The following is a 26,257-nucleotide window of genomic DNA, read 5'->3' on the forward strand; positions in this document are numbered from 1 at the left end:
TACTGAATTGTTATGAAAATCAAATGAGATGATTTGTATAAAGCACTGAGCACTGTATCTGAGGCTTAGATGCACTCAAAAAGTCCTTATTAAATTGCGTTACAAACTATAAAATTCTGTGCCAATGAAAGGGATTATTACATAGACAGCAGGAGGCTACCCAAGGACCCGGAAAGGACCCCCTCGCCACTAGTCTCACTCCTTCTGCCCTACCCAGATGCTTGACACTACAGCCTCTGGCCCTTTGGGAGCTCAGGTTTAAATGCAGATTTTATCAGGTAGTGTTTAATGGCATTCATTTCAGTTATTAGCACCTCAACTCTAATCAGATTAACCTCTGCTGCAAAAGGAGTCTTGGGCCCGGAAACGTGAAGTGAGGGAGAACGCGTGCGTGCCGGGGCGCGCGCGCACACACACACACACACACACACACACACACACACACACGGCGGTCCTTAACCCTTAGATGGCCATGGAGGACCTGGAGAAGTAAGCATGGCAGGCACTGCGTGTAGTTTGAAGAAAAAAGAGGACTTGAATATAGATGGAGCAACATTGTCTTCGATGTGTGCTGATGCCATGGGGATGAATAAACTATTGATTTATTTACTTATTTATTTTAAAAAAGCTTTTAGGCATTTACAGGGTCTTGCTCATCCTTTAATTTCTCAATCAAAAGATCTTAAAATGTTAGCTTCTCTCCTGGGAAGGGGCAGGGGAGATAGAGAGGGAAGACTTATATCTGTGTGTAAGAAGGTCTTTTTTTTTAATTAATAGATTTTATTTTTTAGAGCAATGCTACACTTACAGAAAAATTGAGCAGAGAATACAAAGAGTTCCCTTATACTCCCAGTCACTTGCCTCAGTTTCCCCTATTATTAACATCTGGCATTGGTGTGATGCACTTGTTACAAATGATGAACCAATATCCATGCATTATTATCAACTAGAGTCCACAGGTCCACAGTTTGCATTAGAGTTCACTCTTTGTGTTGTACAGTCCTACAGGCTTTGCCTAATGCATAATGTTATGTACCCACCATTACAGTCTCATTCAGAAGAGTTTCACTGCCCTGAAAGTCACCATGATGTTAGGAATCCTTATCCTCAGAGGCTGGAAACCACTGGGTTAGAGCTGGGGCCTTGTTTGGGGGAATGGATTTGCAAGAGAGCCACAGGTGGGGATGCAGCTCCTGGAGAAAGAAACAGCCCAACTTGTGGGTACTTACAGGGCTGGAGCTGGGGCTGGTCTCAGCATTTGTGGGGTGAAAGAAATAGTTCTGTCCTCTTTTATTTTTCCTTTCTCCCTCTCTTTTGTTAATATTTTTTCCTCTTCAGTTTTCAAATCTTTTGGAAGGCCCTTTATAAAAGTCTTAGAGGTTCTTTGGCATTGGTTCTTAACCTTAAGTGTGCATTTGAAGTACATATAGCAGTTTAAAAAAATCATGGGTGTAGTGCCGCCCACCTCTAGTCCCAGCTACTCGGGAGGCCAAGGTGGGAGGATTGCTTGAAGCCAGGAGTTCAAGACCAGCCTGGACAACATAGTAAGACCCTGCCCCTACAAAAAATTTTTTAAAAAATTAGCTGAGCATGGTGGTACACACCTGTAGTCCCAGCTACTAAGGAGGCTGAGGTGGGAGGATCGCTTGAGCCCAGGAGTTCGAGGCTGCAGTGAGCTATAATTGCACCACTGCATTCCAGCTTGGATGACGGAATCATCCTGACGCCTGGAACTAACCTTGATTGAGTTAAATGAGATCTTCTGGAGACCCAGGCATAGATGTTGCTTCAGAATCTCCCCAGATGATCCTAATGGCAGCTAGTGTGGTGAGCCTCTGTCCTAGCTAATGTTCTTGCAATGAATTAGATTCTTAGAGGTGTTGAGGCCCAGATACCTGGCCCTTCTTCAAGGGTCCTACTGTAGGGCAAGAAGAGCTCACAGGTGTCTCTATTATATAAGCAGTGATAGAAAGAGTATTTTGCATTCTCACACAGGTTCACAGAGAGGCAGGTATAGCATGTTGAGGGCTACCTTGCTAAAAAATACTGAAAAACCAGAAAAACCTGAATCTGCACTAATAGTAGATGATTACATAAAAATGGTAGCTCCATGCTCAAGAACACGACGCAGTGATGTAAATGAAGTGAGACACACCTGTAGGTATTGGCATGCAGGGTGATATTCAAAATCTGCAACCAGCCAGGTGTGGTGGCTCACACCTTTAATTCCAGTACTTGGGAGGCCAAGGCAAGGAGGATCGCTTGAGCCCAGGGGTTCAAGACCAGCCCGGGCAACAAAGCAAGACTCCATCTCTACAAAAAATGAGCCAGGTATGGTGGTGCGTGCCTGTAGTTGCAGCTACTCAGGAGGCTGAGGTGGGAGTATCATCTGAGCACAGGAGATCGAGGCTGCAGTAAGCCATGATTGTGCCACTGCACTCTAACCTGGGTGACAGAGTAAGACCCTGTGTCAAAAACAAAAACAACCCAAAAGCCTGCAGCTCCTGCTTGAGCGTGACCAGTCAGAACAGACACCTGAGCAGCAGAGCAGAACCTGGCCCCGCTGACGTACTGGTGCACACAGAGTGAAGATCAGCTTTGCTGACACATGAAAAAAATCTCCAGGGTGTTGTTAAGTGGAAAACGTCAGTACTAGAACAGCACAAGGAGTGTGATCCCCTTTAGGTAAATAAAAAACAAGCTCTAAAAATAGGCGTACATATACGTATTTGACAGTAAATGTAGAGAAAAACAATCCAGGAAGGAGAAGCCTGCAAGTATGATGACTTCTCAGCTGGGAATTAGTCCTGGGAGTGGGTTGGGGGTGGCAAAAAGGCTCTGTAACATTTTGCTTTATTTAGTTCTGTATTATTAAAAACTTTTTTATGGTGAACACATGTTTATATATTGTAAGTGCAATGAAAAAATGAGTAATTTTTTTACGAGAAGAAAAATGCCTGTGAGGGCCAAAGTTCCAGGCTGCAGTCCTGGTTTTGTCACTTATTAACAGGGCTTGCACGTAATCTTCTATATCTCAGTTTCCCCATCCATGAAATGGGGATAATACTGTTTCATACTTCACATGGTTGCAGTAAAGTGTAGGTGAATGGAGATACATGATCTTGGGTATGGTTAAAAATGTGTAACTAGAGAGCGTGGAGAAGGTTAACTTATTCCACCAGATAAATGTGGAAATAATTCACTTTTCAGCAATTCCCACTGAGAATGAGTGAAAATGATGGATATGAAAAGCAGGTAAATTAGAGCTCTATACCAGAGAGGGGAATTATTAACCACACTTCCTATTTCTCATCAAGCTCCTCTATTCCTATTCATTTATTCATTCACCTATTAATCCACTCATCAAATGTATATGAAGCAAGTGTTACGGGTTGAATTGCATGTCCCAAAAAGTTATGTTGAAGTCCTAACCCCCGGTACCTCATAATGTTACCTTATTTAGAAATGAGGGGTGTTGCAAATGTAATTACTTAAGATAAGGCCACACTACAGTAGGATGGGCCCTTAATCCTGTATGACTGGTATCCTTGCAGGAAGAGGAAAAGAGAGACAGAGGCATTGATAAACAAGGGGAGAATGCAGTGTGATGATGGAGACAGAGTAAAGTTTCTGCAATTGCAGGGCAACAAATGCCAAAGAATACTGGCCACCCCCAGAGCTAGGAAGAGGCAACGAAGGACTCACCCCTACAGGTTTCAAAGAGAGAGCACAGCCCTGCGGACACCTTGATTTTGCTCTTCTTGCCTCCAGAACAGTGAAATAATCAATTTCTGTTTTCTGAAGCTACCCAGTTTGTGGCAATGTGTTGCATCAGCCCTCAGAAGCTAATGTAGCAAGCAACATGGGGAGGGGAGAGAGCATATGTGGGCTTTGGCATCAGAGAGATCTGGGTTTAAATTCTGTGTCCGTCATACTAGTTGTGTGATCCCAGATACACTATTCAGTGTGTCTGAATCCTGCTTTCCTTACCTATATGGATGGAGAAAAGAACACTGCCCATATGTCACAGAATCATCGGGACTATTAAATGAAATAACATGAAGACAGTACTTAGCACAGTCCTTGGTACGTAAGAGACTCTGAGTAAAACGTTAGTTCCCCTTTAAACATTTACTATAATCCAAGCCCTGAGTTAAATATGCGTCGCAAAGTTTAAAAGTGCACCATTTGCACCCTAGAAAGAATTAGAGTTGGGGAAAAGCCAAATAAATTGAATTTTTTTGTCTCTCCCTGACATTTCCCGTCTATATGTCTGTTAGGGATGGTGAAATCCTCCACATGGTGTATCAGGAGAGGAAACCAACACGAACTCTGTTATGCCAGACAACTTACATGGCAGCCCTGAGGTGGGGACTGTTTTATTCTCATTTCCACCACAAGGACATACATAATTTCTACTACAGTCTAACCTGGATTCAGGACTCATTGCAGTGTGTACCCAGCTCAAGTCTACCCCAGCCTCTAGATGCACCACGACCCTCCAACAATGCTTGGGCAAACCCAGTGTTAAGATGCGCTTCCCATCTCAGGGCCTTTGCCCCTGCTGCCTTTCTACAGTTGATGGAACACTCGTGTGCCATTTCCAATCCCCCTGGCCCTCCCTCTTCATCCAGCCGCTGTGTGGCGACCATCTGCACAGGCTTCGCGCAGCCTTGTTCAGGTTCCCATTACAGCACCTCGCGCAGTTGACCTGTGCCTCTGTTTCCCATTCTGGTGCCTGGGCTTCCTGGGGAATCTATTCACACAAGCACAACTGGTGGGGCCCCCCTTGAGCTAGGGGATACAAGAGATTGTATCCCTTAGCTTCATCTTGGGTTCTTCATCCTGTGTTCTCAGGACCGTGGGTCAACATGCATTTCATAAGCTCCTCAGAGGAATCCCATGGGATCTAGCATCCTTTGCCCTTACTAGTGGCCAACTAAATAAAGCATTCTTGTATAAATGTTCCCTTCTTCTCTGCTCCCCAGAATCATGTTTTCAAACAAATATTTGTCTCAAACTCTGCTTTCAGGAAATCCCAAAGACACATGGTGCAGTCATTTTTCAAGGTGTGGATCAAATATCCAGAAATGGAAGGCATCACCCCACCCCACTGCCATTTCCACGGCACACAGTACAGAACACTGCAGAGACAAGCTCAGTCTCCAGGTCTCAGGAGGCTGCAGCCTCTTGGATGCTCAGGCACTCAGGCCTTGCAGCTCCACCTTGCACCCTGTGCACTCTTTCATGGAGCCTTCACCACACTCCTTTTTAACTGCAACTAGTGAGTTCTACCAGCAGAGCCCATTGAAAGAAGAGCCTGTATCTTATTCATTGTTGATTCCTAGTGCCTCGTCCAGCAGCGTCATGGTAGGTGCTCAAAGAGTCTGTTAAATGTATTCCTTGGGTTATAAGTAGAAAAATTGGGGTGTGTGCTCAGTAGCCTTGGCTCTGGTTTAAGCCCCCTGAGGCCCCCTGAGGCCCCTTGCCTGTCCCCTCCCCTCCCCCAACCCCCGCCCTCAGGGTCTTGGAAGCTTCCTACACCCAACCTCAGGGTGATTATTAATGTCTTCCTCCCGCTCCACCATTTGGCAACTTCTACTACAGAATATCTAGTCACCTCTATTTCTCTCTTCCTATCAGGTACTACACTTCACAAGAAGGGCTCCTGAGAGTCTCCAGCTCCCTTCTTCCATGAGCTTGAGTCAGAAGCTTGTAATGGCTTGTGTTGCCTACGAAAGCATTCCTTCCTGAGAAGGTGCTGCCTACATAATGTAAAATGAAATACAAGTATCAACATAATTCCAGTTGTTCATGATATGATATTAAAGGAAATGATGAACATACAAAACAATACATGCATACATGGTTTGATCTTTTCTTTCTTTTTTTTTTTTTTTTTTTGACAGGGTCTCACTCTGTTGACCAAGCTGGAGTACAGTCACACGATCACAGCTCACTGCAGCCTCGACCACCCAAAGCTTAGGTGATCCTCCTGCCTCAGCATCCCCACCCACCCCCAACCCCTGCCCCACGGTAGCTGGGACTACAGGCGCACACCACCACACCTGGCTAATTTTTGTATTTTTAGTAGAGACGGGGTTTCGCCACCTTGCCCAGGCTGCTCTCAAACTCCTGGACTCAAGCAATCCCCCCATCCTGGCCTCCCAAAGTGCTGGGATTACAGGCATGAACCATAGCACCTAGTCCGTGGTATGAACTTAACACACCTGCTAAAAAATTACATGTGTAGAAAAAAAACTTTTTACAACTCCTGCAAAGTGAACATAAAATAAAAAAAATAAATAAAAATAATTAAAAATAAATAATAATTACTGGAAAAGAATCATACCAAAATGTTATCTTTGGTGGCGAGATTATGTGTTTTTCTTCCTCACTGTTTTGATATTTTCTATTACTTTAAAAAATAGGTTCTACATGTCTATGGTACAAAAAATAGATATTTAGTGAAAAGAAAGTCTCCCTTCCATCCCTCTTCTCCATCTACCTGGCTTCTTTCTTCAGAGGCAACCAGAGTTACCAGCTGCTTGATACACACACACACATCCCCCATGCATTTATACACAATATATTTTATACAAGTGGTAGCATATTATATACATTGTTCTGTACCTTGTCTTTTTTATTTATCTTAGCAATTTTTCTGAATCATGACGAAAAGCTGCTATACAGTTTTTAATAGACCATGCATACTATTCCATTGTATGGCTATATCAAGATTTAATTAAGTGGAGCATGGCAGCTCACACCTGTAAGCCCAGCACTTTGGGAAGCTGAGGCGGGCAGATCATTTGAGCTCAGGAGTATGAGAACAGCGTGGGAAACATGGCAAAACCCCATCTCCACAAAAAATACAAAACTTAGCTGGATGTGGTGGTGGGTGCCTGCAGTACCAGCTACTTGGGGGGCTGAGGTGGGAGGATGGCTTGAGTCTAGGAGGTTGAGACTGCAGTGAGCCGAGATCGCACCACTGCACTCCAGCCTGGGTGACAAAGTGAGACCCTGTCTCAAAATAAAACATTAATTAATGTTTCTGTAAATAGTGATTTTTAATATGTGCAAGCATATTTGCAGGATAGATGCCTAGAAATGAAACTATTGACTCAAAGGATATGTGAATTTGTAATTTTGATGGTTTAGCAATGTCCCTGCATAGAAGATGCATCAATTTATACTCCCATCAACAGTATGTGAATGCTTTCACACTTTCTTTTTTTTTTTTTGAGACAGGGTTAACTCTTGTTGTTCAGGCTGGAGTGTAATGGCGTGATCTCGGCTCACTGCAACCTCTGCCTCCTGGGTCTCAAGGGATTCTCCTGCCTGGGCCTCCTGAGTAGCTGGGATTACAGGCGCCCACCACCATACCCAGCTAATTTTTTGTATTTTTAGTAGAGACGGGGTTTCCCCATGTTGACCAAGCTGGTCTCGAACTCCTGACCTTAGGTGATCCACCTGCCTCGGCCTCTCAAAGTGCTGGGATTACAGGCGTGAGCCGCCATGCCCGGCCCACATTATTATTAGTAGAGTAGGTTATCGAACTTTAAAGGCAATCCTTACCAACTTTGTAGGTGAAAAAAATGACGTTTCATTGTAGCTTTAATTTGCCTTTGTTTTAATGAGGTTGACATCTTTTCAAATGTTCAGGAGCTATGTGGGTTTCTTTTTTGTGAACTATTCCTGTTCTTTGTTCATTTTTCTATTGGATTGTGGCTCTTCTCTTATTTATTTTTAGTCCTCTATATGTTAAGGAATGTAGCATTTTCCTGTCGTATGAATTATAAATATTTTTCCCAGTTCTTTATCAATAAAGTCTTATTGAGGAATTATTATTATTATTTTTGCTTTCCAGAAGTTGTAAAAGGTTTTAATAAGTTAAAATTCATTATTCTTTTTTTAATGTGTTGGAGTTTTGTGCCATACTTTCTCTCACATGAAGTTATAAACTCTTCTCATGTTTTCTAGTGATTTTATGATTTCATTTAAATCTTTTGTCTATCACAATCCACTTCAGCACTAGTTGTAAAGTAGGGATCACCTTTATTGTTTCTTCATATGGATATCCAGTTGAACCAACATTATTTATTGAATGTGCAAAATTCTCACATATACTTAAATCTATTTGTGAATTTTTTATTTGATTTTAGTGGTCTTTCTACTCACATTGTTTTTATTATTGAGGACTTATAATAGGCTTTTATACATGGTAGTTTTAACTTTCCTTGTTACTTTAATTTTTCCAAAATTTTCCTGACTATTCTTGGTAATTTTTCCACATGAAATTTAGAACTAGCTAGTTTAGTTCCCAAAAAATACCCTTTTGGTATTTTTATTGGGCTCACATTAAATTTATAGATTAACTATCTTTGACAGCTTTATGATGTTGAGAATCTAAGAACATGATGTTTCTTTGCATTGTTAATCCTTCTTTTGTGTCCTTCTGTACCATTAACATTTTAAATTATAGGTCTTGCATATTTCTTAAGTTTATTCTTAGGAATTTTATTTTTTGTTGCCATTTTAAGTGGGATCTTTTCTTTCTTTATATCTTCTAACCAGCTATTTTTGTAGATGTGAGTGCTGTTTGATTTCCACATGTATAAATGGGATTTATTGAATTCTGTTTGAGTTTTGTAATTTTTTATTTGATTTTTTTTCCGGATATACCAGGGAACTGTAAACTATGGCTTATGGGTCAAATCCAGCGATGGCATGTTTTTACACAGCCAAGAACTAAGACTGGTTTTTACATTTTAAAACGATGGTTAAAAAAAAGAAGAAGAAGAAGAAAAATATGTGACAGCAACCATAGGCAGCCCATCAAGTCTACAATCTTTACTATTTGGACATTTAAAGTAAATGTCTGCCAACCCTTGACATATACAATCATGTCATTTACAGGTAATGATAATTGATCTCTATCTTTCTAATTTTATGTCTGATTTCTCTTTCTTCTTTAATAACATTTTCTGGTTCCTGGATAGTGAACATCCTTGTCCTGTTCTGAGATTAATAGGATTCCTTTTCATATTTTTGTACTTAGGAGGATACTTGATTTTTAGGTGTGATAGATGTATGCTCTCATATAAAGAAAATACTCATTTATTCTTATTTTCTTAAGCATTTTACAGAAGATGTTTAATTTTATTTTTCAGCATCTATGTAGAATTTCATCTTTTAATCTATTAAAATGAAGAATTATATCAAAGATTTAAAAATATTGAATTATCCTTACAAATTCTGGGATCAACACTTTCTTTGGGTATTCATAAGTGAAAATGGTTTGCTTATTTTTATTTAAAGGTTGTCAGGTTTACTTCATCCATAAATATAATTTGAAGGCTTTTCTTTCTAAAAGTCAAAGATACAGGTACCAACAATTTAAAGAAGGAATTAACTATAAGATTTATTATAAGAAAGAGAACTTCCCTGGTCCTCTTCTTATCTCATCTCCTAGTCCCTAGAAGCAACAACTTTTGATTCTTTTGGTAAAGTCATTTCTTTTGGTATTTACTTTCACATATTTAAATGATAGTTTATACTTCCATCTTGAATTTCTACTTAGGAATTACTTATTAAATTCTTATAATGGAAAGTGAGAAATTAGCTTTCTTTTTACTCCAACTCTACCACAACACACAAATACACTTTTGGCTTCAGTACCCTTCCAATACAATTACAATTTTCCTTAGATCAATATCCAAAATTAACATCATTATATATTATGCATTCATAGTTTAACCATATAACACATTATGACCTAGTTTACTTTTATACATAATTTTTGTTTTGTTTTTCAATAGTTATTAATTGCCTTTTAGTTTTTTTCTTTGTTTAGTTTTCTATGTACCTATAGCTAATTTACCCCTGTGCTTCTCAGCCTGTTCAAATGTATCAAGTATTTCATCAATTTCATCTTCTTGAAGACATTGCTCTCTTGGAGCCTTCTAACCGGCTTCACAATTTACTGGTTACTTTCCAGGCTTGGTGCACAGGTATAATCCTCGTATATGCCTGCAGAAGCATCCTGGGAATTTCCTTTGACTTTCTCTTTTGTTGGATTCCCTATTTCTTGATCCAGTGAGTATTTGTTGGAATACAATTAGACTTCTATAATTGATAACTAAAATAACAGTCAAATAAACAAGATAGAAGTTTATTTCTCTCTTACATAGTAGTCTGAGCATAAGCAACTCAGGACTGGTAGGTGGTCTATTTTACTGTTCCATCTCAAGGCTGTTGCTCTGACACGTATAATTCAAAATGTCTCACTGACTTGTTTGTACTTTAGCTTAGTATAGAGAGAAAGAGAGGACATGGAGGGCATATCCCTTTAAGCTCAATATTTAGAACATAGCTCACTTCATTTCCATGATCATATCTCATTGACAAAGAACCTAGTCACACGCTGCATCTAGCTGCAAGGAAGCCTGGGAAGTGTCATCTTTATTAGCATGGCCAGATGCTCTGTTTAGACATAGTGAAGTCTATTATTACGTGAAAGAAAGGAAGGTATTGAGAGAAAAGTAACAGTATTTGCCATGGTATGCTTTCCTTAGTTTACTTTCCCTTTTTAGAGCACCTCCTAGTACTTCCTGAGAAAGAACACAGGGGAGGTAAAGGTTTTGAGATCTTGCATGTGAGAAATATCTTAATTATTATCTTCACTTAATTGATAGTCTGGATAGATATAGAATTCTTGGTTGAAAATTATTGTTCTTCAAAATTATGAAGGCATTTTTCAATGTTTTCCTAAATTTCAGTGTTGCTCTTGAGAAATCTGATGTTAGTCTTTTTATTGAGCCTTGGTTTGTAGTAATCTGTTTTTTTAATTTCTAGAAACTAAGGATATTCTCTAATTCTCAGGAGCTCCAAAATACAATAATATAACTTGGTGTAAATTTATTTTTGTCTATGTGCTAGTCACTCAACAAGACTTTTCAATATGGAAACACATGCCTTTCAATTCTAGGTAAGTTTTTCTAGAATTATTTCTTTGATAATTTCTGCACCTACATTTCTTTTCTGTTCTTTTTTCTGGAACTCTTATAATTTGGGTGTAGGATTGCTTTGATGTATCTTTTAATTTGGTTATTTTTCTTTCTTATTTTTCATTTCTTTGCTTTATTGCTGCACTTTGGAAGACTTTTTCAACATTATCTTCTAATTTATCTACTATCGTTTCATTTTTGCTCTCATATTTCACTCTTTTACAGTGGCATCGGCTACTTCCTCCAGAATAAAGTTAGATAACAGTGAAAATAGTGGAATATTGATTCTGTTCTTACCCTTTTGGGGAATGTTTCTAGAAATTTTCTGTTAAGCATCCTGCTAGTCAGTTGATATGATAGATTTAACTGTCTATCAAGCTATCACTGTCATTTCCTTCAGTTTCTTCTCAAATGTCACTTTAGCAGTAACCCCTAAACAACATATAAAAAAATAGCCTTCCTCCAATCACCGGTAGCACATTTTATGTTTTTACCTCCTTTATTAACACTTATAACCACCAGGCACACACTGTTTGTTTGTTTATTATTGCCTTTAAAAGGCAAGGACAGTGAGGATAAGAATTTCTTGTTTGTTTGTTTAGCGCTATATTGCAACACCCAGAATAGTGTCTCTCACATAGTAGGTACTCAAGTATTTCTTGAATAAGTAGTTATATACATAATTACTTCTCGTGTTAAATGTATTTCCATTTTTTTCTGTTTTTTGACAGATAAATTTCTTCAAATGCCTGTTTAGTATCTATAAGAAAGACAATATTTAGTCTTTGATCTATTAATATGGTAAACTGCATTAGTAGATATCCTAATTTTGGACCATCCTTACATTTCCTAAATTGACTCTAGTCATAGTATAATATATTTAGTCATGGTATAGTACATTTTTAATGTGCTTCTGCTTTCTATTTGTTAGTGTTTTATTTAGAATTTTTGCTTTGGTGTTCATGATATTCATTGGGAAGGTTGGGTTTGAGGTTTCCTTTGTTGTGCTTAGAAGTTAAATTTTCTGCATCTATCGAGATAATCATTTTTTTCTTCTGTTAATATGTTTCTGTCTTTTAATATGGTAAATTATATTCATTGACTATCAATGCTGAAAAAGCATTGCATTCCTAGTATAATCCTCACTTGTATTGTAAAATGTTGTATTGTTATCCCTTTTATATATTGCTGCATTTGATCAGGATTTTCTCATCTATGTTCATGAGGGATATGGGTCTGTAGTTTTCTTGACTGATCAGACAATCATTTGTCTGATTTTGATATCAGAATAATGTTTGGCTCACAAAATGAGTTGGGAAATGTTTCCTTCTATTTTCTGGAGAAATTGTGTAGAATTGGAGTAGAGCACCCAGCTTTCCTGCAAACCCTGCACAATTTGAGAAGTGACTTGGAGAGAGATAGAGCCACTTTCCCTTGCCCTTTCTGAGCCTCATGATTCCGTGCCCACTAGGATCACCATGGATCTCCGTATCACTGACTTCATGAGTACCTTTCAGTCCTTATCTTACTTGGTATCCCTGCAATATTTGACACAGCAGTCCACTTGCTCCTAGAAACAAAATCTTTCCTGGGGTTCCATGAGACCACACTCTACTGGTTTTCCTCCTTCTTTTCTGACTTTTCTTTGATCTGCTTGCAACTTCTTCACCTCTATTCACTCCTAAAGTAAGCTCTGTGCTGGGCTGTTTTCTAGCCTCACCTTGCACTCTCTCCCTTGGGGATCGCAACCTCCTTTATGGCTTTGTTATAATCTGCTGATGACTCCAAAATCTAGTTTTGTTTTGTTTTTTTGAGACACAATCTCACTCTGTTGCCCAAACCAGAGTGCAACGGTGTGATCTTGACTCACCACAACCTCTGCCTCCCGGGCTCAAGTAACTCTCGTGCCTCAGCCTCCCAGATAGCTGGGATTACAGGCATGTGCCGCCATGCCTGGCTAATTTTTTTATTTTTAGTAGAGATGGGATTTAACCATGTTTGTCAGGCTGGTCTTGAACTCCTGACCTCAAGTGATCCACCCACCTCGGCCTCCCAAAGTGCTGGGATTACAGGCATGAGTCACCGTGCCCGACCAAAATCTATTTTTTAAGACGTATTTCTTTTATTGAAATCCAGTTGCCCACTAGGAATTTCCATCTGGATGTGTCTCCAGCCCCTTAACTTCAACATGGTCAAAATGGAACTCTACTTTTCCCAAAGCTGCTTTTTCTTTTCCTTTTTTTTTTCTATCTTGTTAAATGATGCTAAAACACACTACATTGTCTAAGCCAGAAACCTGGACATATTCTTGATTGTTCTGTTATTCCTCACATTTTTGCATTTCACCAAACACCAAGTCCTGTGATTCTATATCTGGAGTCTCTCTTGAGTGAAGCCATTTCTACCCTTCCCCCGCTGCTACCACCTGAGACCAGGCCCCTACATATCTCACCTGTGTTATCACGATCATTTTTTAAAACTGGTCTTCCTAATTACACTGCTGATCCCTTCCCATTGATTCTCCAAACTACAATCAGAATAGTCCTCCTGAATATAAATCTGATGTTTTTTTTAAAATCCTCCAATGTCTTTTCATTGCCAGTTAATCTCCTTAACAAACCTTGGGCCTCTACCTTTGCTCACTGCTAGCTGCTTCCTACCTCATGTTTTATATCCATTCTAACCCAGTGCTCTCAAATTGGCTACCCATTGGCCCATTAAAACCCACAGGTGTGTTTTATTTGGCACACGCAGTATATTTTTAAAGTTGAGCCAACATTTAAAATCAGGGAATTTCTCATAAAAATCCAGGTTTTCAGTTTCTTTGGAAAAATTGGAACAGGCATTAGCACCCCTCCTCCCACCCTTCTTGCATGGCCACAGTCTGTTGGAGCTGAGTACATTAGATCTCTAGTGCTCACAGTCCCCGGCTCCCTAGTGCCTCTGTGACGTTAAGGCTGAACATTCAGTGAACGTTGCTTTCATGGTTATTCTGTTTTCTCTGTCTGCAATACACTCATTCATTTCTCCTTGCCTGGCTAGCTCCTACTTTGCCTTGGATCTCATTTTGATCATCACTTCCCAGGAACACCTCCCTTAAGCCCTAGGGTCTTATATACCTGGTCCTGTAACACAAAAGCGAAGAATCTCTCCCACACTAGGGTCTTAGTATTGCCCAGGAAAACAAGGGAGGTAGGCCCTGAGGTGGTAAAGGGAGACCATAAGTAGAGCACAGGATGAGCCATTGATTTTGGGGACCACACCCATGTCCCTGAGCAGAAGGCTGAGGCAGGCAACCCTCACATGACATGCTTTCCTAGGTCATGTTGAAAGTGGCTTCCACAGGCCGGGTGCAGTGGCTCACGCTTGTAATCCCAGCACTTTGGGAGGCCAAGGTGGGCGGATCACGAGGTCAGGAGATCGAGACCACGGTGAAACCCCGTCTCTACTAAAAATACAAAAAATTAGCCGGGCGTGGTGGTGGGCGCCTGTAGTCCCAGCTACTCGGAGAGGCTGAGGCAGGAGAATGGCGTGAACCCGGGAGGCGGAGCTTGCAGTGAGCCGAGATTGCGCCACTGCACTCCAGCCTGGGCGACAGAGCGAGACTCCGTCTCAAAAAAAAAAAAAAAAAAAAAGAAAGTGGCTTCCAATGCATTGGTTTGTCATGTATTTCTTCTGGGTGCGATTCTTATGCTTCTTATGATATGGAGAACAAAGTCAATTAAGAGGTGATTTAAGTACCTAAAAGGTACTATTGTACTAGGAATAGGACAGGTATACATAAATAATTCATAGTCTTATCTTGAGAAGAGTACACGATCCAGTGGAGAAAACATGCACAAATACAAATAATCGGAGTAAAATTGTGAAGATAATAAAGGTATGTATACAAGGCATAACAGGAATATGATCGCAGGGAGATTATTTCTGCTGAGGAAATCAGGGAAAGCTATTAAGAGGAAATGCATGAACTAAATGTTGTGGGATTGGAAAACCCACCACAAAACAAAGCTGGAAGGAAAGCCATGAAGAGTAGCACGAGTCCATCCTAATTCTACAGTGTTAAACCAACTTACACTAACAGAGTTTCAAGATACACAAAGCAAAATCTGATAGAACTGAAAGAAGAAATAAGTCAGTTCTACAGCTATTATTGAACATTTCAGTGCTCTTTTCCGACTAATTCACGCCCTGGAGAAATCACTCAGCCTTCTGCAGACTTAGTCTGCTCATCTCTAGAGGAGGGATAATGCTATGTTATGCTTATGTTTTAGAGTTGTGGGAATGAAATGGCATGGAGGAACTTAGTAGTCTTTTAAGAGCTGTACAAATGTAAGATTTATCACTTTCTTACTATTCAAAATCCATACTTTTCTCATCACTGTACAGCAAACAAATAGGTTGATAAACTCTTGAATATTTACTTTCTGCCAGCCACTAGGCTAGACGCTAAGCTCAAGAGGTCTCAGAAAAAGTTAGCAGCCTGTGGCTCACAGTCTAATACAGATGAAAGACACTGATAATTGTACGTTATATACTTACATATTGTGTGTATATATGTATATATAATTATATATTACATATAATACGTATTATATGTTAATATATATTTATATACTATAAATAATACTTTGGCTAGGGGCGGTGGCTCACTCCTGTAATCCCAGCACTTTGAGAGGCCAAGGTAGGCAGATCACTTGAGGTCAGGAGTTCGAGACCAACCCGGCCAACACGGTGAAACCCCATCTCTACTAAAAATACAAAAATTAGATGGGCGTGGTGGTGCGCACCTGTAATTCCAGCTACTTGGGAGACTGAGGCAAGAGAATCACTTGAACCTGGGAGGCAGAGGAGTCAAGGTCGCACCACTGTACTGAAGCCTGGGCAACAGACTGAGATTCCATCTCAAAAAAAAAAAAAATACTTTGGATTATTATGAAAGCTTTGACACAGAAGGAAGCAGAAGGCACCAGGTATCACAAACACCTAGCATTTCTTCCTTTGTTGACATATTCAGATGTGAACTTCCTGGGCGCCAGGCCCATCTTAGGCCCATCTTGTGACTTTACAAATGGTGAGTGACACTGGCCAAGTCTCTTTGCCTGTGGAACTCATGTGCTTGTGAGCTGGGTGTGTTAGGAAGGGGTTTTGCGGTGGGAGGTGATGGCAGCACTCCAGATAATAAACAATTAAATAAATAAATAAACAAAATAAGTAAACAAGATCAAATAATGACATTCCCGGAAGGAAATCAACAGGGTAATACAACAGACACTGAGCAGGGCAATTTTAGATGCTATGGTTGGTGAAGGCCTCTTTGATGGAGCCCTGAAGGGTGAGGAGTCAGCTAGGTGAGTGGTGATGGTGATGGGTGTGTGTGTGTGCAGGGAAGAGGGGAAGAGAGCATTTGTGATGGGGAACAACCAGTTTGGCTATATTAGTATATTTCTATTTTCTGTATTTCTATTATTTTCTATTTTCTGTTCGCTATTTTATATTGGTAGTTGGGTGACTCCAACTTGAACAAAGTGGACCTAGCACAGAAAAAAGCTATGTGCAAACTTTTTAGAGGAGGGATCCCAGAGGGCAGGGACATTACACCAGTAACCGAGATAGGAACCCGCCCTCTGGCTGGGGTCTCAGGAAAAGGAGGGAAGGAGCAGAGCACCCAGCTTTCCTGCAAACCCTGCACAATTTGAGAAGTGACTTGGAGGGAGATAGAGCCACTTTCCCTTGCCCTTTCTGAGCCTTGCCCCCTACTCCATCTTCTCCTTGTCCCATTCCCCTGAGGGTATGGGGGCATGTGCCATCCTTCCAAGAGGTACTTGCGTTTAAGCCAAAAACCCTGGAAGACTGGAAACCCTGAAGCCCCCATAGGAATTTAGCTCATGTGGGAAATTCAGACACCACTCGAAGAATCACGGTCACTGCGGACACTATGTTCTCATTGGGCGCCACAGCCATGCTCCCAGTCCCAGGCAGACTGGCGGCCCTGAGGATGGTGCCTCTGGTCTGTTGGCGCCCTGGTCCCATGGCAGCTCTGAAATTCAGGTTTCCGTTGCTGCCATGAGGAGGAAATGGGGAAGAAAACGCCTTCGCCTGAATTCATGCCTTTTGGTTGTACTGGGGCTGGAGTGAGTTAGGACGGATATGGGGGATGCGGTGGGGACGGGGGCGAGTATGCCCGCCTGAGTACAAGCCAGGCCCGTGCGAGTGTATGTGTGCAGCTCTGTGGACGAGATTCTAGTTTGGGGGACGTTTTACATAAAGCGAGCGTCTAGCCACGTTCACTTCCTCTCCCGTCTGCCCCCGTCTCAGAATCGCAGCTCCCCTTCCTTCCACGTCCAGCCCTCCTGGCCCTCCAATGTGTCTCTCCTGGATGGAGAGAGGGGCGCGGGGAGCCGGGCTCGGGGAGCGGCCTGGGTGGAAGCGCTGGGGCACCCCTGGGCTCAGATGCCGCGCAGATGAGGTCACATCCTCTCCCTCCCGGCTCCTCCGCGCATGAAAGGCGAGAGGAGACTGAAATGCATGTGGGGCGAGCAGGGCCAGGCTTTGCTTGGCCGGGGCTGGAATGACCTCATAGTGATGTGGGAGATCGGGGCCCACCTTCCAGCTCTCCCCGGGGCGGACGGCGAGGCTGGGACCGCGTGCGTGGCCCCCGACTGTCGGTCCCCAGGCTCCAGGGAAGGGGACTCGGGCCGGGGAGGCCAGGACGCAGGGCGCGCGGCTCGGCTGGAGCGAGGCGAGGCCCGGGTGCAGCTGTGGGAACTGGGGGGTGGGGACAGCGGGGAGGCGAGGGGACCCCGGAGCCGAGAGGCAGGAAGGGTGAAGAGAGGAGGAGCAGGAGAAGGCGGGTGGCGGGTGGGGGGTGAGCGAAGGGGACGGCTCACGGCTCCAGGCCCATTCCCTGCAAGAAAAAAAAAAAAAAAAAAAGGCAGCTGCGATGGTTGTTACCCAGGCAGTGAAAATGATGACAAATTCGCTGGATAGGAACGTTCTCTTGAAACGAGTGAGAAAGTGGGGGAAAGAGAAACTGGAGGGAATGGGAGCGTGGGTGTGTCGCACGCCCTGGGGACCAACTTGAGAATGGAAGCAAGGAGGTGAGCTTGGGACTTGAACCAAGAAGTCGACCCCCTTGAAGATGCACAGAGACAGCCCTAGGGAGCCGCTGTCCTGGGGAGCTGAGGAGACCTGAAGGGTGGCCTTCGCATGCCCCTAAGACAATTTGGAACATAATTTTAAAAATGACCCATCAAGCATCTAAAATGTTTTATCATAAGTTTAAATACTTGCAAATGGTGTGACTTTTGCCGTATTGACATTTTGTTGACATTTAAAAATATACCGTTATCTCAGTCTGAATGTCTCAAGTGGACTTTACTGACTTGATCTCGATCACCATCCATTTAAAAAAAATCGTGTAAAAGCCCTTTAGAGCTGGAAGTTTTACATAGTTCCCTTGTCTTCTTCAGCTGCACAGAATTGTATCGAATCATATTTTTTTGGATTGAAAATATTTTATTTTCCAATCGCCTGCGAACAGGAGCTCGAGACCAGCCTGGGCAACATGGCAAGACCCTGTCTCTATTTTTAAAATCCAAAAATTAGCGAGGCGTGGTGGTGCATGCCTGCAGTCCCAGCTACTCAGGATACTGAGGTTCGCTTGTGCCCTGGAGGTGAAGGCTGCAGTGAACCATGATTGCGTGTCTCAAAAAAAAAAAAAAAAGAAAAAATATTTTATTTTATTCATTTTATTATGTTTCTCTGCCACAAAAATGTGTTTATATTGAAATAAATTTTTCTTTGACTTTACATAATATTCATACTTTTATAAATAATTACTTAATAAAAGATAAAATTTTACTATAAATGTATTTTCAATTAGGCCATATGTCCATGGATGAATATTACTTACATGATTCAAGATCAATTTCATTCTGATTTTTCTTTTTTTTGAGACGGAGTCTTGCTCTGTCGCCCAGGCTGGAGTGCAGTGGCGCGGTCTCGGCTCACTGCAAGCTCCGCCTCCCAGGTTCACACCATTCTCCTGCCTCAGCTTCCCGAGTAGCTGGGACTACAGGCGCCTGCCACCATGCCCCGCTAATTTTTTGTATTTTTAGGAGAGACGGGGTTTCACCGTGTTAGCCAGGATGGTCTCGATCTCCTCACCTCATGATCCACCCGCCTTGGCCTCCCAAAGTGCTGGGATTACAGGCATGAGCCACCGCGCCCGGCCAGATTTTTCATTTTTATGGATACTTTGTTCACATTAAAAGTAGATGGCAAGAGAAGTTTTACAACGGCAATGTCATCCAATTCTTGGAACTACTTCCAAATTATTTGCTAAAAAATCACATGGTGATGTATCATCAAAACTGTATTTTGTCAGTTGATAATATATCAACTGATAACTTGAGTCCTTTTTCAATATGTTGAAAACAAGGAAATAAAAGTCATTTGACTTACAAATGATTTGTTACTCAGGTAGTAGTGTCATTCCTTCCCATTTCTGGCAATTCAACTAAGAAGGCTTTACCCAGGCCAGGCGCAGTGGCTCACGCTGTAATCCCAGCACTTTGGGAGGCTGAGGCAGGTAGATCACGAGGTCAGGAGATTGAGACCATCCTGGCCAACATGGTGAAAGCCCGTCTCTATGAAAAATACAAAAATTAGCCAGGCATGGTGGTGTGTGCCTGTAATCCCAGTTACTTGGGAGGCTGAGACAGGAGAATCACTTGAACCAGGGAGGCAGAGGTTGCAGTGAGCTGAGATCGCACCACTGCACTCCAGCCTGGGCAACAGAGCAAGACCCCATCTCAAAAAAAAAGAAGGCTTTACCCAGGCATATTAAATGACTTTTAATTATACCTGTCACTCTTTCACTTAAAGGCAGCTTTTTTAACCAGATGTTCTCAGAAAGGTTTAGGGAAAATAGAAATATTCATTAATTTTAATTATATATTTGATTTAACATGCTTTTATCAATTGCTTTAAATATATATTTCATAAAATCCTTAGTGGTACAAATTTGTTTCAATTTGTGAAAAATATTTAATGGATAGCCAAGCAGCCAAGTTAGACTTAACTTCTGTCAGAAAGAGCCTGCCTTCCTTTCTCAATTCAAAGAAATGTGTTCATAGGAAGGAACCTTTTGGACAACCTTGTCAAGGAGGCTTGCCATGCATTCGTCACCTGGGGGAATATGGAGGCAGCACCTTCCATATTCCCAGTGAGGCTCTCTGGGCTGTGGTCTCATGGGACTGTCTCCCAGAAGCTACACAACCTTTCACAAGAGTGAGATGGAAGAGGTCAGTCCATAAACATTGTCATCCTTCCACCTCTGTTCTACAGCATCACTAAATTGAAAACTCCCATCATAGGCCAAATTACCCCATTTCTAAGGCCAAGCCTTGTCCTTAACAGAAATATGTATAAACCAGAAAGGGAAGCCCCAAACTTACTAACACTGTACCCTAGAGGGGATAAGTTTAACAGATGATGTGTTGCCCTGACAATTAGCTGAGAGAAAAAGTGGAATGGAGTAAGGAGAATGGAGTAAGGGACTTTGGAGTAAGGGGCTTTGGAATGGAGTAAGTGATTTGCCAAAGGTGACCTTCACCTGCTATTTGTCTCAACTGTTTTCTGGGTCTGGCTACTTTGATAATATAAGTGAGCATCATGATGACAGAAGGAAAGCCTTCCATACAGGAAATTATGGCCACCCTGTTCTCTGTCCTACAGGTTGACAGACTGTAGGATCATGGAATATCTCTCCACTGGGTTCCACTGCAGAGCAGGATTAGCGGGCAGGCCAGGCAAGCCACTGGGAGGGGCAACATTCTGTAGGGGTTTTAAAACATGAATGTCATGTACTAAAATAAAAACTTTAAAACAAATAGGTGGCTGGGCATGGTGGCTCATGCCTGTAATCCCAGCACTTTGGGAGGCCAAAGTGGGCAGATCACCTGAGGTTAGCAGTTCGAGACCAGCTGGCCAACATAGTGAAACCCTATCTCTACTGAAAATATGAAAATTAGCTGGGCATGGTGGCACATGCCTGTAGTCCCAACTACTCAGGAGGCTGAAGCAGGAGAATCACTTGAACCCAGGAGGCGGAGGTTGCAGTGAGCCGAGATCACACCACTGCACTCCAGCCTGGGCGACAGAGCAAGACTGTCTCAAAAAACAAAACAAAACACAATAACACCTCTTACAGACAGCAATATACATGATTAGAATACTTTGATAAGCTACTTGATGGGTATTTGTGTAGGTAAAACCCCAAGGGGCATACTCAGGTAATAACTAATAATGGCTTCATTAATTATTTAGTTCTTGTTGAATGGGGGTATGCAAGTATGGGCCAGAGCTGAATTGCTCAGGGCCGTGAATAGCATCTTTACTGCATCCCCCCCAGGAAGCACCTAGCATCTCTAAACAAATGTCGAACATCTTCTGGAGAAAATGTGATCTTATCTAGTCTTACCAAGCAGTAGCATTTCAGAGCAGATTCTAGCATCTGCTAGGAAGGTCTGTAGCCCAAATGAGTCAATTCAGTTCTCAGTCAGTTATTAGTAAGCTTATGTGGCATGATTTAAATTGTGGCATCTAATATGTCTGCATCAGTTATCAAGGTAGAATTTTGATATGCATCTGTCTGAATCTGGTATTTATATCTCTATTAAGAACTAGAGCAGGAAAAGGGGGTTTTATATATTTAGTCCCCACATTAGTTTCCTAGGGTTACCATAACAAATTACTACAAAATGATTGGCTTTAACAGCAGAAGTGTATCCTTTCACAGATGTGGAGGCCAGAAGTCTGAAATCGAAGTGTAAGCAGGGCCACACTCCCTCTGAGGGCTCCTTCCTTGCATCTTCCAGTTTCTTTTGGTGGCTTCTGTTGTTCTTTGGTTTGTGGCAGCATCACTCCAATCTCTGCCTCAGTCTTCCCATGGCCTTCTTCCTTGTGCCTCTGCCTCTGTGTCTGTGTGTCTCAAATCTCCTTCTCCTTTTTCTTGTGACATCAGCCATTGGATTTTAGGGTGCATTGCAATCTAGGATGATCTTATCTGGAGATCCTTAACTTAATCACATCTACAAGGAAACTATTTCCAAATAAGATCAGGGTTGAGGTTCAGACATATTTTTTTGGGAGTCATAATTCAGCCCATTACACTCCCTAGACTCAAACATCTCAATAATGAGCACAGACTACTGAGAAATGCATAATGACTGTTATTTGTGGAGCACACGACATGTGCACATTGAGGCTTTGGATGTGTCCAGAATGCAGGCTGCTAGGCATTTGCAATTGGGACACTCAGGGCTTTGACCTTGGCAATTGGTAGCAGTGCTTGCATGACACTGTGTAACTTGTTTTGACTGCTGTGCTTTTTAAAAAAATTATCTTTTTTTTGTTTTTGTGGAGATGGGGGTCTCACTATGTTGCCCAGGCTGGTCTCAAACTCTTGGCCTCAAGCAGTCCTCCTGCCTTGGCCTCCCAAAGTGCTGGGATTACAGGAGTGAAAAAAATTATGTTTTTTCGACTTACACATATCATAGGTGGATAGTTCGATGAATTTTTTTTTTTTTTTTTTTTGAGACAGAGTCTCACTCTATTGCCCAAGCTGGAGTGCAGTGGCATGATCTCGGCTCACTGCAACCTCCGCCTTCCCAGTTTAAATGAGTCTCCTGCCTCAGCTTCCCGAGTACCTGGGACTACAAGCGCATGCCACCATGCCCAGCTAATTTCTGTATTTTTAGAAGAGACAGGGTTTCACCATGTTGGCCAGGATGGTCTCAATCTTGTGACCTCATGATCCGCCCGCCTCAGCCTCTCAAAGTGCTGGGATTACAGGCGTGAACCACCGTGCCCAGTCTAGTTTGATGCATTTTTACAAACAGAACACTTATATAACCAGCACCCAAATCAAGAAATAGAACATTACCAGCACCCCAGAAGCCTTCCATGCCAGTCACAACCTGCCAACTAATAGTTTGGGTTCTAATAGCATAGGATTTGTTTTTGCTTGCTTTTATAATTTATATAAATGTAACTATACAGTATAAACTTCTCTGTATCTGAATTCTTTCACTCAATCTTATATTGCTGAGTATGGTGGCATGCAGCTATCGTCCCAGCTACTCAGGAGGCTGAGGCTTGAGCCCAGGAATTCCAGGCTGCAGTGAGCTATGGTTGTGACATTGCACCTCAGCCCTGGGCAACAGAGCAAGATCCTGTCTCAAATAAAAAAAGATGAATGAGAACGTTTCAGTATACAGTATAAGCTTCTTAAGTATTAGGGAGCAGCACAATTTTACTGTGTTCCTTGTTTTCAAGCCAGGAGGTAAGGACTTTAAACTGAGGCTCTGCGTATTTTTCAGAATAGCAGTGAGTGTTAGTGGCAGGTATCTTTAAGTGGTATAAGATAAACTACCCCCAAGTTCTGCTCTTCTTTTGTGTTGCTATAAATTGTCTTCAGGACGGAGAGAGGGAACTATAGAAGAACTAAGTTAATTCCTGTAACTTGCCCACAGGTTCAAGAGAAACACCCACCATGTGACTTGAAATGGTTCTGGAATTGTTACCAATATAAACTCTTAACCATTTTTCTAAATGTTGAGGACCCACACTGTGGCTTTACCCACAAAAGGATAGTAGGTTTTATCATGAAAAAAAAACAAGTAAAAAAGAATGACGTTTCTCATCACAGAGAGAATGGCACCTTCTCAGTTTGTGGTAGAGAGATCTGTATTATCAAAAACCCAAGACTAATTGTTCTTACAGAGGGAAATAAAGATGAGGAACACATTTTAGAGAAGTCTATAACAGAAGCAGTGTCTGAATTCCAGTGAGGTCCAATAGAGGAAAAGAAGCTATATTTCAAAACAAAAAGCAGACTGGAATGACTTATTTTAGGAGTAGTCAGCATCCAGGAAAATTTGAGAAGTCCTCCTAGATCTGCCTAGAGCAGGGCTGCTCAGTAAGAACGTTGTAAGAACTATGGGATGGCACCTGAATATTCCAAAGAATAAATCCTTTTTTTTTTTTTTTTTTTGAGATAGAGTTTCACTGTTGTCGTCCAGGTTGGAGTGCAATGGCACAATCTCTGCTCACTGCTCACCTCCGCCTCCCAGGTTCAAGCGATTCTCCAGCCCCAGTAGCTGGAATTATAGGCACCCACCACCACGCCTGGCTAATATTTGTATTTTTAGTACAGAGGGGGTTTCACCATGTTGGTCAGGCTGGTCTCAAACTCCTGACCTCCGGTGATCTGCCGTCCACTGCCTCCCAAATTGCTGGGATTATAGGCATGAGCCACCTCTCCTGGCCAAGAGTAAATCCTTTTTTTTTTTTTTTGAGATGGAGTTTCACTCTCCTTGCCCATGCTGGAGTGTAATGGCGCCATCTTGGCTCACTGCAACCTCCGCCTCCCGGGTTCAAACTATTCTCCTGTCTCAGACTCCTGAGTAGCTGGGATTACAGGCATGCGCCACCATGCTCAGCTAATTTTTGTATTTTTTAGTAGAGATGGGGTTTCTCCATTGTGGTCAGGCTGGTCTCGAACTCCCGACCTCAGGTGATCCCCACACCTCGACCTCCCAAAGTGCTGGGATTACAGGTGTGACCCACCACGCCCAGCCGAATAAAACCATTTATAGGATAAAGTTCAAAGAAATGAAAATCTAAAATGAAATTCTCTTGCCCTTTTAAGTTAAAGTCCAAAATGCCCAAATTTAAATCCTTTCAGAGGTGAAAGATCAAAGAAATTAAAACCTAAAATCAAAGTCCAAAATCTGAAGTTTTAAAATTAAGCTGAAGTTTGAATATATTCAAACTTCGGATCCTGCTCAGTCTCACAATGGGATGATAACTAAAGTGCTTACAAAAGTGTAGACAGATTTAGAATGAAAGACCAGAAAGATCAGTGTAAAATACCAGAAAAAAAATCATTGTGCGAACTTTCTTGTGACCCAGGAAATGCCTGTGCCTAAGGGAATACCTGAGAAATGCATGGAATTTGGTCTCTAAAGGCAAGCACGGGAAAGATGAGCTATATTAAAGTGTAGCCAGAGAGGACAAAAACAGAACAAGTCCAGGCCTGGGATTAGTACTAGATAGATGGAAGACTCTTGGTGGGAGTTTCCAACTCAGCAAGATGAAGATGGGCAAGGCTTGGCTGAACAGCGATTGCTTTGAACAGACCCAGAATTAATGATTTTATGTCTCTCATTATGGGAAATCCCATCAGAAAAAAATCTAGAGGATTATGTTAAGAAAAAACAATTGTTGGAAAATAAAACTGGTTTTATATGAAATACATGGACCGACTTGAACAAAAGGTTAAACTGACACAAAACTGGGCCTTCCTGAAAGAAAGAGGGGAAAGTCAAGAGAAATAAAACGCTAGAACAATATTCCACAATGGCAGAAAAAGATGTGACAAGAATAAACAGTATTCAAGGGATTGGCACTTTTCAAAATCTATTGACAGTGTCTTGAGAAGTAAATGCAGAGAGATTGGTCCTTACCAGGCCCCTTGGGCCACAGAGTTCAGAAGCACACATACAGCTTTAGTTCAGGATTCTGCCAAAGGGATCCCCTAGTTGGAGAAATGGGGGATGAAGGGGAAATCTTTCTCATGGAGACAGTTTTCGAAGGCCTAAGCACCCCCACAGCAAAAGGCAATGGGATGATACCAAAGATACTGCCCTGGGGCTCAAAAGGAACTGGATATAAAGAGGTCTGACTATTCTAATTGCAAAAGAAAGGAACCTCAAGCAAGAAGATCTGGTGGCTGAAGCTGCAGTTGTTGAAATTTGCTAAAGTTAGCCTGAAGGCGATGAAGTCTTAAATGCCACTGAGAGGAAACCATATGCACAGACCTCCCCCCACCTCCCAATACGCACTTGCATAACGGCAAAGTAATCTCAAGGGGTGTTCAGACCTTACTGGGTTTAGGGAGACTCCAGAACCCAGTCTAACAGGCATCCTGGCAGCATGGAAATCATTTTCTTGATCAATGTCTTTCTCTGACTTCCTCTGGTTCTCTCCTATGGTTGGCAGTACCCCTGTAAGGGTTTGGGAATACAGTTTTGATAGTCAGAACTGCTCCAAGAGCTGGGGATTTGTTGAGTGTGGAGCTGACAAAGCGTTACTCTCTTGGGTTCAACTTGTTAGCTGTTTGGATGCTTTTAAGGTGAGGTTTATGAGAGGCTTGGCCACCAGCACTTCCAATGTACAAA

The sequence above is a fragment of the Symphalangus syndactylus genome, chromosome 5 (genome assembly GCF_028878055.3).
Source record: "Symphalangus syndactylus isolate Jambi chromosome 5, NHGRI_mSymSyn1-v2.1_pri, whole genome shotgun sequence".
NCBI classification, from domain to species: domain Eukaryota; kingdom Metazoa; phylum Chordata; class Mammalia; order Primates; family Hylobatidae; genus Symphalangus; species Symphalangus syndactylus.